At 45.5% G+C, this 18,762-nt stretch overlaps 1 protein-coding gene across 3 annotated transcripts in view; it reads left to right on the top strand.

Annotated features, from left to right (window-relative positions):
- The window catches only part of il1rapl1a (interleukin 1 receptor accessory protein-like 1a), a 105,873-nt gene that overhangs the window by 79,319 nt on the left and 7,792 nt on the right, over nt 1-18,762 (top strand). The gene's annotated exons all lie outside the window — the stretch shown is intronic.

Below are 18,762 nucleotides of genomic sequence, written 5' to 3'. Positions count from 1 at the left end.
ATACACACAGCTTACATGATTACACTGTACTGGATGATAACTTAAATACTGCTATACTTCACATTAGCATCCATTTTGTGTCATCACTCTTTAAACTTCTCTATTCAGTGAACAACAATCAACTCAACTCGTGTAACATAGTGAAATTTACAAGACTCACTTTCTCTCTGGACGCACACAACTTTAACACTCAAAGGAACATAACGACGATCCTTTAACGGCATTCAGTAAGGGAATTTTACGGCTCGTTCTCACTGAAGATGACGGCTGATGACAGACTGGATCGCACGCGCACTGTGCTCTGAAGCAATCCACCGAATGAGCTGCGTTCCGCCAAAATAAGAGTCCCCGCGATCGGGAAGAGACACTTATACATCCATGTCACAAATCAGTGTCATTAGTGAGACTTTCTCACAGCCGCCCCCAAATTGCATGCAATTTGCTCCAGAGGAAGGCTCACTGTTCAGCATCTTCCGTGGACACTACGACGGAATTCTTTCCCTCCTATGAATCTGGGATAGCTGGAAGGGCGATGAGACGGGCAACTGGTCTGGTGTAGACTCTGTCCTTGATCCGGACATCTGCTGACCTTACACGACTATCAGCACTCTGATGTACCTTAGTCACTCTACCGACTGGCCAAAGAGCCCTGGGAAGCTGCGGGTCCATCATCAGAACAACAGAGTCGACCGCAAGATCCCCTGTGGTTATATGCCACTTCTGTCGAGGCTGCAAGGTGGGCAAGTAGTACCTTATAAACCTAGACCAGAAGTGGTCTGCCAAGACCTGACAGTGCCTCCATCTTTTCCTGCTCAAGCCTTCACTCTTGTTGTATACCACCTGGGGCAAAGCACCATCGAGCCGCCCCATCAAGAGGATGTTCGGAGTGATTGCATCCAGATCTGCTATGTTGGCTGAGCTATATCCCAGGGGTTTTGTGTTCAGTATCGCCTCGACTTCCAACAAGACGGTACGGAGTACTTCTTCGGAGACCGGCTGAGCTCCTATAACTGTATACAAAGCAGATTTGACCGATCTTATCTCTCGCTCCCATGCCCCACCGAAATGGGGTGCTGCCGGAGGGTTGAAGTGAAAGGCAATCTTCTGCTTCGCTAGAAGTTGCTGAAGCTCTGAGGATAGACCGTCAAATGTCTCGCGAAGCTCTTTCTCTCCTGCTTTAAAATTTGTGCCCTGATCCGAGTAGAGTTCAGCCGGCGTCCCTCTACGGGCAATGAATCTCCTGAGGCTCATTAGAAACGAGTCTGAATCCAAGCTATGTAAGAGGTCCAGGTGCACCGCTCGCGTAGTGAGACATTTGTATATAATACCCCATCTCTTCTCAGAGCGGCGTCCCAACTTCACCAGGAAAGGCCCAAAACAGTCTACACCTGTGGAATAGAAGGCTGGCTTATATAGACGCAGACGGGCCACGGGTAAGTCTGACATCTTGGGCACTGATGGCTTAGCCTTCCATCTTCGACATTCCTTACAGAGATGTTGAATCTGACGGATTGCCTCTCTCCCGCGCAGAATCCAAAAAGCGCGACGCATTTCTGCGTATACCCGTTCAGGTCCAGGGTGACAGAGACGAGTGTCATAGTCCTGTATAAGTAGCTTGGTGGCTGGATGACCAGGATCCAGGACGATCGGGTGTTTAAAAGCAGAATCGAGAGCTTCAGCACGCCGCAATCTCCCACCAACACGTATGATCGCCTCCTTAGAGTCTAACTCTGGGGACAAGGTAAGTAGGCGACTACTATTCGGTACTGACTTGCCCTTCTTGAGGTGATGCCATTCTTCTGGGAAACAGTCTTGCTGGATTCTCTTGTAGATTGTCATTTCTGCTTGATGATAATCTGAAGCAGTAACAGCGCTACCCTGTCCAGCCGCCCCGTGCAGCTCACGCACCGTAGCCTCAACGAGATCCTTCCAAGTGTGTTGGCCTCCTTGTAGAGAACATGGCCAGTCACTGTTAGTCACAATACCGCAAGAGACTGACTTCCTGTATTCTGACAAATCTGAAACAGACAGCTTAGGTGATTGGGACGGCCATTCGTCGAGTCCCTTGAGGAGGAAAGGGGGCCCTTGGCTCCAGCGATTAGGCAAGGCAAGCTCCCCAAGAGTCTTACCCCGTGTGACATCATCGGCAGGATTCAGTGAGGAGTCCACATAACGCCAGGCGCTGGGTTCTGTGAGTTCCTGAATTTCAGCTACACGGGTTCCCACAAATACTTTAAAACGGCACGACTCTGACTGCAGCCAGGTAAGCACTGTGGTTGAATCACTCCAAAGTATAGTCTGATCAACCTTCAAGGTCAGCTCCCCCTCCAACATCTTTGCCAGTTGGGCTGCAGTCAGGGCACCACAGAGCTCTAGACGTGGAATGGAGTGTCGTCGCCGAGGAGCGACTCTTGATCTCGCTGCCAGGAATGAGAGGTAGACTTGGCCTTGGGCATCCTCAGTCCGCAGGTAGGAAACCGAGCCGTATGCTTTCTCAGATGCATCGCTGAATATGTGGATCTGTCTAGAGACAACCGTTTGGCCCACATGAGCTGGAACATATGATCGAGGTAAGGTTATGCGAGGCAACAGATTGAGTTCGGCTTCCCACTCTTTCCAAGCTCTCTGGAGATCCTGCGGAAGGAGGGGGTCGTCCCAGTGATGATGCTTATCCCACATGCTCTGGACAAGCAACTTGGCGCGGGTTGTGTAGGGTAATATGAACCCCAGAGGGTCATACTGTCGAGCCAGAACTTTATACACGTTGCGCATAGTCAGTATGCCATAGTCCAGCGGGCGGTTCTTATACCCCAAGATGTCCGATTCCCAATGCCAACTAAGTCCAAGAGTTGATTCGGACAGACCTGTGTCATCATGTGAGAGCCAGCGCTCCATACTATCCGACCTTGCTTCCTTCGGCAGATGTTCAATGACACTGGGGATGTTACATGCCCACTGACGGATCTCAAACCCACCCGACGCCAGAATCTCTCTGAGTTTGTCCACCAACCCCCTTGCTTCAGCTGCAGTTGCTACGCTCTGAAGGCAATTATCGACATAGAAACAGCGTTCTACAGAGTCTATGACACCATCCTCTGGAACACTGTGATCTCTGGCATGCCGTTGAAGAGCAAAGGTGGCACAACAAGGTGAGCAGGTGGTGCCAAAGGGCAGAACTTGCCACTCGAAGGTATCAGGGGGATCCTCTCGCTTCATATCTCTCCACACAAACCTGAGAAGTGGCCGGTCTTCTGGCAGAAGCTGGACTTGGTGGAACATACCCTTAATATCTCCACTAATTGCTACTGCTTGTTGCCTAAAGCGCAGCAAGACACCAAGAAGAGATGCGCCCAAGGTCGGTCCTGGAAGAAGGGCATCATTCAGATTCAGTCCACGGAACTGATAGGAACAGTTGAAAACAAGCCGATTCTTCCCATTATGGCTAACTAGGTGATGAGGTATGTACCATGTTTCACCAGTCATTGAGATCTCGTCTGGTCCCAACTTCTTGACAGCTCCTGATTGTACCAGCTGATTGATTGCCTCACAGTAGGCTCTGGCACGTTGAGGGTCCTTTGCCAATCGCTTCTCTGTACTCCTCAAGCTCGGTAGAACGGCCTCTTTGGATGCCTGGAACAGGGGCATGTCCTTTTTCCGCAGCAACGGAGTAGCATACCGGAGGATGCCAGCAACCTCTACCCTCCTTGTCTTTGCCTCCAGGTGCTCTACTGCCTCCTTGTCTTGCTTTGATCTCACCACCATCTTGTCACTCTGGAAAGGCAGCACATCCATTTGCCAGAGTTTCTCAACATTCCTCATCAACTCTGTTGTCTGCGGTGAAACACTGGTAAGGAGGCACTGTTGTGTGCATGCTATCCACTGGATGAGGTGAGTCGGCCCCTGAAGCGTCCAACCCAGTCTGGTACGGATAGCTGCCGGTCCTCCTGGAGGGCCTAACCTCACTGGCTCGACTGGAGTGAGCAGATGGGGGTGATCAGCTCCTATCAATACAAGTGGCTTGACATGCTCGAATGGTTCGATAGGGAGGTCTGCCAGATGCTTATATTTCCTCTTCAACATGGAGATGGGATATGAGTGATCCGCCAGGCTGAGACGTTGTGAAGTGAACGCCTCTGCAACCTGAAAGCTTTTTCTGGGATGTGCAAGGGGTGATATGCAGAATGAGACGGATGATCCTTTCAACGTTTGAACATCCTGACGTATTGTGCGGAGGACAAGATCTTCTTGTCTACCTTGCAATCCAAGTCGGTCAACAGCTTCTGGCAGGAGCATTGTGCGTTCTGATCCATCATCCAATACCGCATAGGTGTCAAGAGTACGGTCCTTGTTCCGAAGAAGCACTCTCACAACCTTTAATAGGACACGAGTGGAAGTTGATGGACGGTCCAGGTAAAGAACCTCGGTACCATTGTTAACTAAACAACTCTCTACTTTGGGTGGCTCTGCAGTGGGACGGGTATTCACACTATGGAGAACTCTCAAGTGCTTTCCTTGGCACAGGTCACAAAGTCTTTTGAGGTCGCACTGTGCGGCTTGGTGGGACCTCCCACATCTCCAGCATCTCTTATTCACCTTGATCCATTCTATGACTTCCTCCCTTGTCAACTTCTGAATGGCTGGGCACTTATTCAGAAAATGTTCTGAACTCTCACAATATGGGCAATACTGCTTTATCTTGCCTCTCCTTTTGAAATCTGAGGGACTCTGACCTTCTCGCTTTGTGGCCTCAGTATCTCCAAAGCTCTCTGCCCCATGTAACACAGTAGCCGCTGATCTACTGTGTCGCTTCTCAGCTTTGTGGCTCAGTGACCCTTGGACTCGGGTCTCGGATGGGACGTCATAACTCTGACACCACGACTCATACTGGAGCCACTCTGCCAAGTCAAGCAGGGTATGAGTAGAGCCAGATCGATGGAACATCTGACGGCGGAAATTTGCCCTCAACTCAGGCGGAAGTTTCGTGAGCAGCCGTGCAACGTGTGAGCCGCATCTCAGTTCAACTTCTCCATCAGAGCCCAGGGTCTTCAACATGCCCACTAGCGACTGAACATGCAAAGCAAACTTCTCAAAGGCTGCTGTATCTCCCCGCCTTATCTCTGGTGAGTCCATGACAGCAGCAATTCTCTTTAAGGCGACGTGATGTGGCTGACCAAACTTCTCATTCAATGCGGCCATTGTATCGGAGAACGGCATACGTGAATTGATGTATGAGTCAGCTATAAGGCAAGCCTCCTCCAACCTCAGATGGTCCACAAGAACCTGATATTTGAAGAGCTCAGTGGCGTCCCTTGGCAACAGATTGGTTAGGGCGAGCTTCAGGCGGGAGAATTCCATGGGGTCCCTATGGATGAAGAGGGGAATTTTCGGTGTTGGCCCATGGTATTCCTTTTCCTTCACCATAGCTGATGAAGGCCGATATGGTACTTCTTGAGAGGGGGTACGATGACTCATATGAGGTCCTGGTACGTGTTTAGGCGGAGGCCCAGATTTAGCTGGGTTCATGACAGAAGGAGAGTTGATGCCTGGTGAGTAATACTGCGACCAGTGAGTCAGAGGCTGAGTATCATGAAGAGTCCTAGCTGGTGGTCTCTTAGGGGTTGAAGAAAGATGACTTCTAGTTGCTGAGTTAGATGCAGCACTATCTCTGAGTAGCTGGAGTTCCTTCATCATTCTATCAATCATAGTGACCATCTGTGTCTCCTCACCCTCTGGAGGCATTGACGGTGGTTCAGCAGAGGGCCATGGTGGAGGCGGTAACCAGTCGTCATACTCCTCTTCTTCTTCCCCTCGGGTCGGAAAGTGATCCTCTAGAGGAGGGGGTGGTACTGGCCACGATTCTTGACGTGCCCTCTGCAGTGTCTTAACTGAGGCTACAGGAGAAAGCGTTTCCCTCTGGATCCCCCAAAACCGTGCACGACCGATCTGCCTGCTCTCTTCTGGTCGATATAATGATGTGTTCTCTCTACGCATCTCATACAGCTCATTTCCGTCTTCTGCATAGGGTGTCAGAGTGTCTGTCCACTCCGCACGTCGGCCAGTCGAACGTATATCATAGCTGGGAGAGTACTCTTCGTCGTGCTCACTAATATCGGAGTCCCACTGAACCTGACGAGGGGACCTTGTGACATGTGCACTTTCAGCGGGCGTCATCATAACCGCTCCCTCATGATGAGAGCTCCACCCCTCTAGCCCTTGCATATGCTGTAACGAACTTGTATGAGGTGAAACATGTGTCTGTTGGCTCACTGGACCAACCTCATAATCCTCAAGATACTGCGGCGGTCTCCGCTGCCTCTTAGGTCGAGTCGATGGGATCCAGGATGCTTCACCGCTTTGTTGCATGTTCCCGGAACAGCTTGTATCCGGCTCGAAGGACCAATGTAGCTGAGGGGCTAAGGACTGTAAGGTGCTAGCTGTTGCTAATGAGATGAAGCTGATACGGGTGTGCCGGTTAGAACACCAAAGTCGGAGAAGGAATCCAGTTCAACAGATTTATTTGAACAAGCATATGCAGAGGGGGGGCCAGATCCTATCAGGTTGAGTTAAACAGTGCTCTCTGTACACATATCAAGGATGAGCATGAATACTGGCACTGAGTGGTATCGTCTCGTGCTTATGTCCGTAGACGTGGGTCAGCATATATGTGTGTGGTCTGTAACAAACAAATAAAAGATATGCTCTAACAAACAATGCTTCTTCCTTATTACAATCACATTCATAACAACATAAATAGCATTAAAACTACTGGCATCCCCCAATCGTCAACACAGTGTTGCCTTTGAATACAGTAGAACTTAAACCATACACACAGCTTACATGATTACACTGTACTGGATGATAACTTAAATACTGCTATACTTCACATTAGCATCCATTTTGTGTCATCACTCTTTAAACTTCTCTATTCAGTGAACAACAATCAACTCAACTCGTGTAACATAGTGAAATTTACAAGACTCACTTTCTCTCTGGACGCACACAACTTTAACACTCAAAGGAACATAACGACGATCCTTTAACGGCATTCAGTAAGGGAATTTTACGGCTCGTTCTCACTGAAGATGACGGCTGATGACAGACTGGATCGCACGCGCACTGTGCTCTGAAGCAATCCACCGAATGAGCTGCGTTCCGCCAAAATAAGAGTCCCCGCGATCGGGAAGAGACACTTATACATCCATGTCACAAATCAGTGTCATTAGTGAGACTTTCTCACAGCTATTAATAGTGGATACATACAAGCAAATACGTTATAACCGTAATTAAACTACTAAACTATACCTGTTCCATCTCTATACAGCACTCTGACTCTGTAGGCATTATTGTCCGACTCCGGGTCGAAATGAACACCGTTACTGAGAGTTTCTGATATTATTATCATCATTCCGTGAGATTATATTGTCCTGAGACTGAGCGCGAGCTCTTGAAGCTCCGCCCCCTGTGCCATGCTCATTTGCATTTAAAGGGCATACACTAAAACAGCGTGTTTTTCTGAGCACCAAAAAATGACAATTTAAACATGCTGTAAAAAATTATCTGTTGGGTATTTTGAGCTAAAAAATCACATACACACTCTGGGGACATCAGAGACTTATTTTACATCTTGTGAAAAGGGGCATAATATGGGACCTTTAATATCTGAGAAAAATGTTTCACACTACAAAGGAAGAAAGCTGAAGGATGTAATGCAAGTCTGTTTGCAAGGAATTTTGCAAAGTTGGTCCTAATGTGATCTATGTCAGTTGGCTAATAAAGTAGGGCTTTTACTAACTGAAATTGCGTTGTTATAGGAATGTTATGAATAATTGTGTTTCATTGTGTAATGTATAATGTGGAATTTCATATTTTAATTGTAAGGTGTTACGGTAGGATTTGAGTGTATGAATTTGTTTAAAGTGCCCCTATTATGCTATTTCAAAGGTTCTTAATGTTGTTATGGAGGTCTCCTACAATAGGTTTGCATGCATCAAAGTCAGAAAACAGTTTGATTTTCTCATAATTTACATTGCAGCATCACCTTTTTTGTCAGTGTCTGAAATGGCTCAATAAAGGATTCAGCCCCTCTAAACCCCTCCTTTCCGAGAGCTTTCTCTGCTCTGAGCGGTCAGACGGCTCAGTCTGTTGTGATTGGTCTACTGCTTACAGGGCGTGTCGGAAACAAAACAGCCATTACATTCAGCTCTGGAGGCTTCTTTAGAGAGTGTATAAACAGTGATATAAACAGTAACAATGGCGTCGGTTTTACCATATCTATATCCATCTTCCATCTAGACATGTTGTTTCATAGCTACAACTACAGTGTTTGGGATTTGGAATTTCCAGTTTCAGAATCATCCTGGTCAGACGGACAAAAATAAATGCTGGTTGGTCATATATGTCATCCAGACAATATCTTCTTTTCTAAGTAAGCTAGTCCTGGCCAGAATAACAGCAAAAAGGACACAGCTTTTATCAAAAGTCTCTAATGTGGCCGAGGAGAAAATTTATAACCAATCATCTGTTCTTGCATAGAGACAACAACAAATACAGTGTCATTTCACTTTCTGTCTCTCCACCTCTCTTTCATTCTTAACCCATGACACTATATCCTCAGCATCTCTCTATATTGTTTGATCTCTATCCTTCAATTTAATAAGAAGAAATCCTTTCATCTGACATTCCACAACATCCGGCCTCCCTTCTGCTGAGGTTTAGTTTCAGGCGTAGCTTAAACCATACATAAACCTCCTGTCAGTCTGTTAACAGACTCTTACTCACCTGCATTCAGAAAAGAGGAGTATAAAACACAAACACATTCACACACACTTGATCGTGTCAAACACAGAGCATTTCACAGTCAGTCATCTACAAACTGTTAGGAGTTACACATTCTTGAACAAACTGTCATTTTTATTTATTTTCCCAGCCTGAGCTAGAAGAATAATCAGATCAAATCATATTTGCAGCCCAAAAAACACCTCATTTGTGTCCATCCTGGCAGTTTGTCAGATATCCAGAGTTTATTATCTTTCCTTTGGGGATTTGAGCGCACAGTCCTCATTGCTGGCTCTTAGAAGCTGAAAGAAACTGAAGAGAATGTGAGTCCTATTAAATACAAATATAAAAAGATACATTTAAAAGAATAGTTGACCCAAAAATCACTTACTCACCCTCATGTCATTCCAAAGCCCTCTATATCTATTTCTGAAAGATCATGTGACACTGAAGACTGCAGTGATGACTTTGCCATTATAGGAATAAAATATGTTTTAAACTAGAAAACAGTTATTTTTAGATTGTTGATTTAACTGTATTGTTTTTTTCAATGCAGCCCTGGTGAGCATAAGAGAATACATTCCAAAACATTGAAAAATATTACCCACTTATGAATGGTATGTGTATAATATATATTTTTTTTTAATCTGTCAGAATATATGGCTACTTTTGCTAACCAGCCAAGCCTTGAACCTTTTTTAAAGGCAAACTGAATTGGTTCTCACATTTGAATATATTGAATTAACCATCCTATTGACTCCTCAGTCCATCCTAATGTGATTTAATCTCCAAAATTGCCTACCACAGTTAATCAGCCTTGTGCTATAGTCACATACCAACAGGAAGTCATGTGACGCATACGATTTCCACACATGATCTCCCAGGGGTCTGACGGAGTTTGATCCCGCTGTCAGCGGAAGAAAGCTATACGGGGAGAGAGAGAGAGAGAGAGAGAGAGAGAGAGAGAGAGAGAGAGAGAGAGAGAGAGAGAGAGAGAGAGAGAGAGAGAGAGAGAATGCTGAGAGAGAAGAATAGAAGCAGTGGGTTGAATACGTAAGGGCCTGCTGACGTGTTGGTATATCTGGATTTAGATTTATTTTGGAGATTGAAACAGATCCTCTGGAGAAATGCCGCCTGTGTGAGGGGGAGGGGACACATATGTGTCAGTGTGTGTGCTTTTGGACCATTTTAAAACCTCTAGAATAGTTAGTGCTTAAATCGAATGTGTGTGTGAGTCTTTGATTTATAATAGAAAACTTTCTCTTTGTTCACGAATCTCCCTTTACAATTCAAATGTGCTCACAGCTCTAAAAAATGGATTAAACTGCACTAATTGTCTTTTCTCTCTCATTTGCACACTCTTTCAGTGTCAGACACACACGCTGTAACATCGGTGAGAGAGGTGCTGAGGCAGGGTCTCTATTATGACATCAGAAAGAAAGGATGAGGGGAGGACAGGGAGTATGAAAGGATCTGCGGAGGAGTACCTGTTCACAAAGCCCTATTCTATACAGATAATTAAAGTCTTACATGTCCCCGTTGGGTTGCACTGCTGAGGAACAAATCAGCTGAAGAATTGGAGGAGGGGAGAAAAGATACAAAGAAATCTGTGCATTCAGTCTGCTAAAGCAGCAGTGCTGTGAGATTTATTCTTTAAGTGAAGTGAATTCTCAGTGAAGGTCATAATGTTGACGTAGGTCTCTATTCGTTCATTCATGGCTGTGTGTGTGTGTGTGTGTGTGTGTGTGTGTGTGTGTGTGTGTGTGTGTGTGTGTGTGTGTGTGTGTGTGTGTGTGTGTGTGTGTGTGTGTGTGTGTGTGTGTGTGTGTGTGTGTGTGTGTGTGTGTGCAAAGGAATGCTTGGTCAGTATTTCAGCTGTGTTGGTAAATGGAGCGAAACACCGCAAGCTAACAGCTCAGTACACTTGCCTTTCATTCAAACACAGTCCAAACAGCACAATGGCCCTGGATAGAGCTTAGAGCTCTCTCTGGTGGCAGACCTTATTAAACAAATGCTTTTTCTAACTGCTTCGTAAATGATGTATTTCTAATTGCTCAATTATTCCATATCTGTTGTGCGTTATCCCATGATTTGGAGGCCGAAGGGATTGTGGCGATAACAGTGGAGACAACAATTTCTAAAGGAAATATCAGAGCTTGCAAATGAATATTGTTAAAGTATTAGTTAAGCTTGGGTTTACACATACATAGTTATTCCGCATCAGAGCCACTTTGCTGTTGTCATGGCAATCAGCACATACACTCCTGTACACGAGAATAAACACACAACGCATGATTAGACCAATCAGAATTCTCTATGAAAGAGATCCTGAAAAATGTGATCCTGAAAGATCTCAGTTTCAACAGTACAACTGTTTTCAACATTGAATATAGTAGGAAATATTTCTTGAGCACCAAATCAGCATATTACAGTAATTTCTGAAAGATCATGTGACTCCGAAGACTATAGTAATGATGCTTGAAAATTCAGCTTTGGCATCACAGGAATACATTACATTTTAGAATATATTTAAATAGAAAACGTCTCGGTTACGTATGGTAACCCTCGTTCCCCGAGGAGAGAACGGAGGCGTGAGTCAGAAGTTATTCTGACGAAAGGGGATCGCTTGCGAGAGCCTATCTACTTCGAGTGTAACTAAACGAGTCAATGCACATTGGCATGTGATAATTGCACCAAGTGCCTTGCATCCTTGTTTTTCCGCTGAGGAGCCGGACCTGTGACTCGGCCGTACAGCGGAAGCTAAGTGACTGTGGCGAGGGGACTCACGTCTCTGTGCCCTCCTCGGGGAATGAGGGTTACCATTCATAACCGAGACGTTCCCCTTTGACAGCTCAATATGACGTTAGTCAGAAGTGATTCTGACAAATGGGGATATCTAACAAAACGGCACGGCTGCTGGCCCTTCCAGCGCTCAGCTTGAGCCTCTTGGCGTGACCACAGTGTTGGGAGCTCTAAGTAGGAGCTCTAAGCAGAGAAGGTCAGTCACTGCTGTTCCGCAAGACCCACTCAGTGTGACTTATTGGATAACGCTGGGAAAGCGTGCCCTTAGGGAAGGGAACGCTGTGGAAGACACATCCTACCCTGAAGGGAGGCACTGTGACGGATACACATATGGACTAGCCAAGCAGGGTAGTACAACATATGGCAGTCTCTGGGGTGGTTCTAGCCTAGTTATAGGGGGGAAGAATACCAGCAGAGGAGCTGATCATGGAGGAATACACATATGGGGTCGCCGCAGGGACCACTACATATGGACACCCAGCCTAACACAGGTTCCAATATGCATACGACTGTAGGCCTGGCGTTAGACACTCCGCAACGTCTGACTGCCGTAGGGGTGATGGAGGAACTTACAGGGTTAGCCATTTCTGGGGAACACTACTGGAGCAAATAGATGCATGTATCCGGCCAATGGGGGCGGGAGGGGTGTTGCAAGCCGACACTAAGAACAGGTCCCTCACGCTACTGGCCACTGGGGATGAGTATACGGGAAGATATCGGCTCTACACGGAGGCTATAGAATCTAGGTGTTAGGTGTCGCCCAGCCCGCAGTTCTACATATATCTGTCTGCGAGGAACCTTGAGCCAGCGCCCAGGAGGAACGGGCAAGGCACGTCTTGGGCTTCGTAAGCCAAGGCGATGGCATCCACTGTCCAGTGGGCCATCCTCTGCTTGGAGACAGCCATTTCCTTCTGCTGGCCTCCGTAACAGACGAAGAGCTGATCTGAGGTCCTGAAGCTTTGTGTTTTGTCCACGTATAACCGCAAAGATTGGACGGGAGAGAGAAAAACTAGGGCTGGGTCCGCCTCCTCCGAAGGCAGCGCTTGCAGGTGGCGAATTTAGTCTCCTCACTCCCCTCAGAAACCTGACGATCAGGTCATGCTTTCCTAATGACTTACCTTCAACTGTATCATGATGTGCGGCGATAGCGGCAACATACACTTTGAGGGTGGAGGGAGACAGCCTTCACTCCAACCCATCTTGCAGGAAAGAAAGTACAACTCTGATCGGACATCTTCAGGGGTCTCTGAGAAAGCAGGTCCTTCCTCAGAGGAATGAGCCAACGAAGTGCTGTCCCCTCGGTCAGGGAATAAAACAACTGGCAATGAGTTGAGTCCGGAGAGGCAAACAGATCTATCTGAGCGGCTCCGAAGAAGTCCCATATCAGCTGGAACACCTGGGGATGGAGACTCTCCCGGAAGCGTAGGCTGTCGTGAGAGCTCATCTGCTGCACTATTGAGCACGTCAGGGATGTGAATGGCACGAAGCAACCTCAGATGCTTCTGACTCCATAGGAGATGGCGGGGGAGCTGCGACATGCGGTGTGAGCGTAGACCACCTTGACGGTTGATGTGCGCAACGGACGCAGTGCTGTCCATACTGACCAGTACGTGCTTGCCATGTAGTGGCCCTATGAGGCGGCCCAGCGCAAGGCGTACTGTGAGCAACTCGAGGCAATTGATGTGCCAATGCAGTTGAGGTCCCGTCCACAGACCTGAAACTACATGCCCCCATCCTACGTGGCCCCCCAGCTGGTGGCTGAGGCATCCATGAAGACCACAGCATGCCTGGACACTTGTTCTAGGTGAACACCTGTCCGTAGAAACGAAGGGTCCGACCACGGGCTGAAGGTTGGAGGCAGTGCGGGGTGACGTGCACCTGGTACATGCCGCTCTGCCACGCCCGTCTCCGGAATCAGCCGGGAACCCAGTGCTGAAGCGTTACTGCGGTTGCGGATGCCATATATCCCAGGAGCCTCTGGAAAAGTTTCAGTGGGACCGCTATCCTGCTCTTGATTGTACTCAAGCAGTTCAACACTGACCGAACGCGCTCCTCTGTGAGTCGCGCTATCTGGTTGACCGAGTCCAACTCCATACCGAGATAAGAGATCCTCTGCACAGGGGAGAGTTTGCTCTTGTCCCAGTTGACCCGAAGCCCCAACAGGCTGAGGTGACGGAGCACCATGTCCGTGTGTTTGCACAGCTGATCCCGAGACTGAGCCAGAATCAGCCAGTCATCGAGATAGTTGAGATTACGAATGCCGAGTTCTCAGAGTGGAACAATGGCTGCCTCCGTGACCTTCGTAAAGACGCGGGGGCGACAGGGACAGCCCGAAGGGTTGGACTTTGTACTAATATGCCCATCGCTCGAAAGCAAACTGCAGGAACGGTCTGTGTCGAGGAAGAATCGAGACATGAAAGTACACATCCTTCAGGTCAATCACTGCAAACCAATCTTGGGGACCGATGCATTCAAAAATGCGTTTCTGCATGATCATCTTGAACGGGAGCTTGTTCAGGGTCCGATTCAAAGTTCAGAGGTCCAAGATCGACCATAACCCACTGCCTTTCTTAGGTACAATAAAGTAGGGGCTGTAGAACCCTGTCTTCATATATAGGCTGGAGGGACCGGCTCGATCACGTCCTTCGCCAGTAGGACAGATCTCTGCCCACAAAACAGGGGCATCGCTGCTCCACACGGAGGTGAAGTGGATGCCCCTGATTTTTGGAGGGCATCGGGCGAACTGAATCACATAGCCGAGTCTGTACGGATGAGCCAGCGAGACGGGCTGGGGGCGCTAGCCAGGCTCCCAGACACCGTGCAAGCGGGAGCATGGACGGATCCGGGGTGGAGCAGCAATGTGGAACACAGGGACTCGACTCGGGAGGCACTGAGGTGGCCCGAAGTGGGGTCTGAGTGTGCTGTGCAATACTACCTGGTTCAAGGGTGGGGCAGAGGGTGCGTGGGAAGGCCTGGTAGCGTCCCCGAACCACACACTGCTGACTGCTGGCGATAGAGAGGGATGGTAGTGGCAAGGCATGGAAGCATCGTTCACTGCCATCCACGCCCTCTTGAGACCCAGAGATAGAGAAACTGCTCTTACTGAGAATTTGGGTACCGCTGACTGAGACGCCAGTGGCGGAACAGAATTTGAATAAACAAAAGATTCTCCGCCTGTCACCAGGGAAGAGCACCTGACTCTGCTGGGCTGCTGAGACAGGTGGCGCAGTCTTCCTGCGAAAGCTCATCACAGTAGGCTGTAGCTGGCTGTGACAGAGTTTTGTTTTGTTTTTTTGTTTTGTTTTCTTGGCGACAAACAGACTGAGGGGTAGCCCACAAGTAACTCTGGTAGCACATCGGAAAAAAAACTCATGGTTTAAGTCTTAGCCTGCTTCTGAACTGTGGAGAACCACTGGGCACAGTCTCCAACATGTCAAAAAAAGGCCACCTCGTGAGATGAGAGCATCGAGAAAGCGAGCTTTGAAAAACGCTTTGAAAGCGTGCGATGTCTTGCACCTCTGCAAGGTTTAGCCCTGGGGTGCTTCTGGACCACCAGCGTGGACATCGTCTGACCGAGGGCCAGTGCTGTGACTTAAACCTTGGTCATTCACTATGCACAGCTCAACCCCGACTCAGAACTCCCCTAGTGCATTGTGTGTTTTGGTCTTCCACAGACTTGTAGGGTGGCCATCACATGCAGGGAAGAGGCGATCTGCCATTAAAGACACCCCACCACCATGGGTAGTGAGAGAGGAAAAACTTTTTCTGCAGATTTTGGCATGTTTGGCTTGCCATATTGGCGCCAATATGCGCTGCGATGCACAGCAGCTGGTGCAATTATCACATGCCAATGTGCATTGGCTCGTTTAGTTACACACGAAGTAGATAGACTCTCGCAAGCGATCCTCATTCATCAGAATCACTTATGACTCACGTCATAGTGAGCTGACGAAGGGGAACTCTTGTTTTAAGCTGTAATCATATTTCACAATATTGCTGTTTTTACTGTATTTTTTATCAAATAAATGCAGCCTTGGTGAGCATAAGAGTCAAAAATATTAGAAAATCTTACCAACCCCATTACTTTGAACGATAGTGTAGATAACTGTCTACATAACAGTTTGGGCTAAAGTAATGGCAAAAAAATTGAGAAAGAAGAAAAACAACAAAACATAGCATTTGAGGATTTTCAATGGGAATATCTGTACTGCCTAACAAGCATTGTAATACCTAGAAAAGTTTTTTTCTGAGAGTAAAAAAAAATGCTTTAAAAATCCTTGAAATTTCAAGGTTATATAGCATTAAGAGTTTGAGAGAAAGATACAAAACCAGAAAACTTGAGAGATCAAAAAGATAGATGATTCAGAAAGTTTCAATGGATGTCTGTCAGATTTTTCAGCATCCACTATGAAAAAAAGTCAGGTTAATTAGAGTACAGTACAGATAGTACAGTCAGACAGACATACCGAAGGACTGATTTGTGGCATTAAAAAAACTATCTCAGGTTTGTGCAATAACAGTATTTCAATTTTATACAGTTGCTGGTGTTCTGAGTGGTTGTTTTTTTTGTAATACTGTTTTTATTATATTTTCTTAAACACTTACACAACAATGTAAATCACATGTCTGTAACATCGCATATAATGTACAAAAACAAAACAGAACAAAAAAACAAAAACAAACAAACACCGGGGCTCATATTACACGAAAAAGTGCAATAGCACAAACCAACATTGGATTATAAAGTATGCACTTTGGAAGTCTGAGTAAACAATACACTGCAATCAACAATAGCCACAGATAAGAGAAATAAAATAAAATAGGGTTAGTGCAAATTAAAATATATTTTCAAATGGATATAATACCTAATCAAACATTTTGTTCCTCCTCTATTATATTCTTCATATCCCCCTGCTCAATAAATAATAAAAAGGGACTCCAAATCCTATTAAATTCGTCTTCTTTACCCTTAAGAATATATGTTATCTTTTCCACTGCAATGCATGAAGATATTTCTCTTAACTATCGAGTTATAGTAGGCCTTTCTATCTTTTTCCAATAAATGGCGATGAGCCGTTTGGCATGTAGAATAAACATGTCAATCAATACTTGAGTGTCCTTATTAATTTTTTCAGTTATCAGGATGAATACCAATAATGAAAAGCCCAGGATCCAGTGGCAATCTTACTGAGAATATATTTCCATTTCATATTATTAATTTCTTTCCAAAACGCTTTTATTTTATCACATTCCCACATACAATGAATTAATGTGCCTTTTACACAGTTACATTTAAAACAGGTATCCGGTTTGTTGCTATAAATTTTGTTTAGTTTCACCGGAGTTATATAGGTACGCATAAGCCAATTGTAGTGTAACAGTTTTAGTCTGCTGTTAATTGTCTGTATTTTGGCTTTTGCTCATGTTTGTTCTGAGTGGTTGTTAGTTTGTTTCTTTGTGGTTGCTTGGGTGTTTTAGTGCACAGTCCTATACAGGGGCTGCTCCTAATCCAGAATCCTGTCATTTTGAGACTTGAGTACTGCGGTGCTTTTTTGGCCAGCCTTCAATCTAGCGCAATTAAGCCTGCACAATTTAAGAACACGCCAATGTTTCTGGTCATTAACAGGCCGGAGAGGGTCGACATCTCACCCCTCTCGGGCTTGCTCCGCTGACATCCTAATCAAATTCAAATCTCTTTTCTCTGCTCTTTTGCAGTTATATTTCTGCTCTAGCTTTTGTTTACTCTTGAAATTCAGCATTGTGGCACTGCTAATGTTGCTGGCTCCTGAATGATAAATAGCTTGTGTTTTCCCTTATTTGGAAGTCGCTTTGGATAAAAGCGTCTGCTAAATGATTAAATGTAAATGTAATTGATTCAAAGGTCTGAAACTGTGAATGTCTAAACATTAGCATTCCAGAAATGTAATTTGTGTTTATTATTATATGTCAACAACACATCAAACCCAGTATCAGTTAAATTTCTGTGACATGATGTCATTCACAGTGTGCGTGTATGGTGCTGTTTAACACACTCATGGTCTCAGTATCTCTTTGATCAGATGCTCTGCATGTACTTCACATCCTGGTGAGAGACAGACACTATTTCTGGGTTGTTTTGGGGGCCTGGAGCAAGATTTTCACTGGTGCTGGGCCTTATTCGTTGGTAGTCTAAAGACATGCCTAATTAACGTCATACAACTGACAAACATCACAACCTTAAGGCGGAAATACCACCTCAACCGCAACTAAAGAAAGATAGAAATAGCACTTCAAAACACTGAGGATAAACATGTTCATAAAGTAATAAATAAACTCACTGTTTTGGAGGATTGTAGTTCTCAGTTTTGTGTTTAAAACAAACCCCCCCCCCCCCCCCCCCACTTGCTTTACAAGTATAGATCTCACTGATACTGAAGCTTTGAAAGTTTTTAAAAGTTAACTTAAAGAAATTAAATTACAAGTGAAAGGGGGTACATAAAATATGTACTTTTTATATGCTATCTGTAAATACTTTAAAACAGGGCTCTTCAACCTTTTTAAGACCAAGGATGGCTAAACAGAACAGGAACCTGCTGTTACACATTGTAGTGTAGCATTTTAACTGGCTTATGATCATTTAAAGTTATAAATTATAAGTTTGAAGCATATTTTGTATAAATGTATTTTGTGTGTGATCAATAATTGGCACACTCCTAAGTTTCATGGCCCCCCTGTTAAAGAGTCTTGCTTTGACTTACTTTCTTCTGTGGAAAATAAAAGAAGATATTCTGAGAAACCAAACAGTTTGGTTCTCATGTGTCAATTTGTATGGACAAAAAATACAATGGAAGTCAATTGGAACTGAAACTGTTTGATTGTCAACATTCTTCATAGCATGCTTTCTTTCTTTTCTTCAAAAGAAAGAAATGCATGCAGGTTTGGAACAACATTATAATTGTGAGTAAATGATGACAGAAGTTTAATTTTTGGGTGAACTATCCCTTTCAGGGTGTTTAAAATAAATCTTATAAAATTAAATTCGAAGAACTGAAAATAAACTGCATTTTATATGCTCTCAGTAGGAAATAGTATACTACTATAATGTATTGTCAAGAAAAACATGATTTTCTTCCTTTTTTTAAGCACACTGGTGAGTCTCATTAATCTACAATATGCCATTGTGAGCTTGTCAGCTGCCATTGATTA

This window comes from Siphateles boraxobius, unplaced genomic scaffold (assembly GCF_051911475.1).
Source record: "Siphateles boraxobius isolate OS27281-9 unplaced genomic scaffold, OSU_SipBor_1 7, whole genome shotgun sequence".
In the NCBI taxonomy this organism is placed as follows: Eukaryota; Metazoa; Chordata; class Actinopteri; order Cypriniformes; family Leuciscidae; genus Siphateles; species Siphateles boraxobius.
This window is presented reverse-complemented; position numbering and strand designations above follow the sequence as displayed.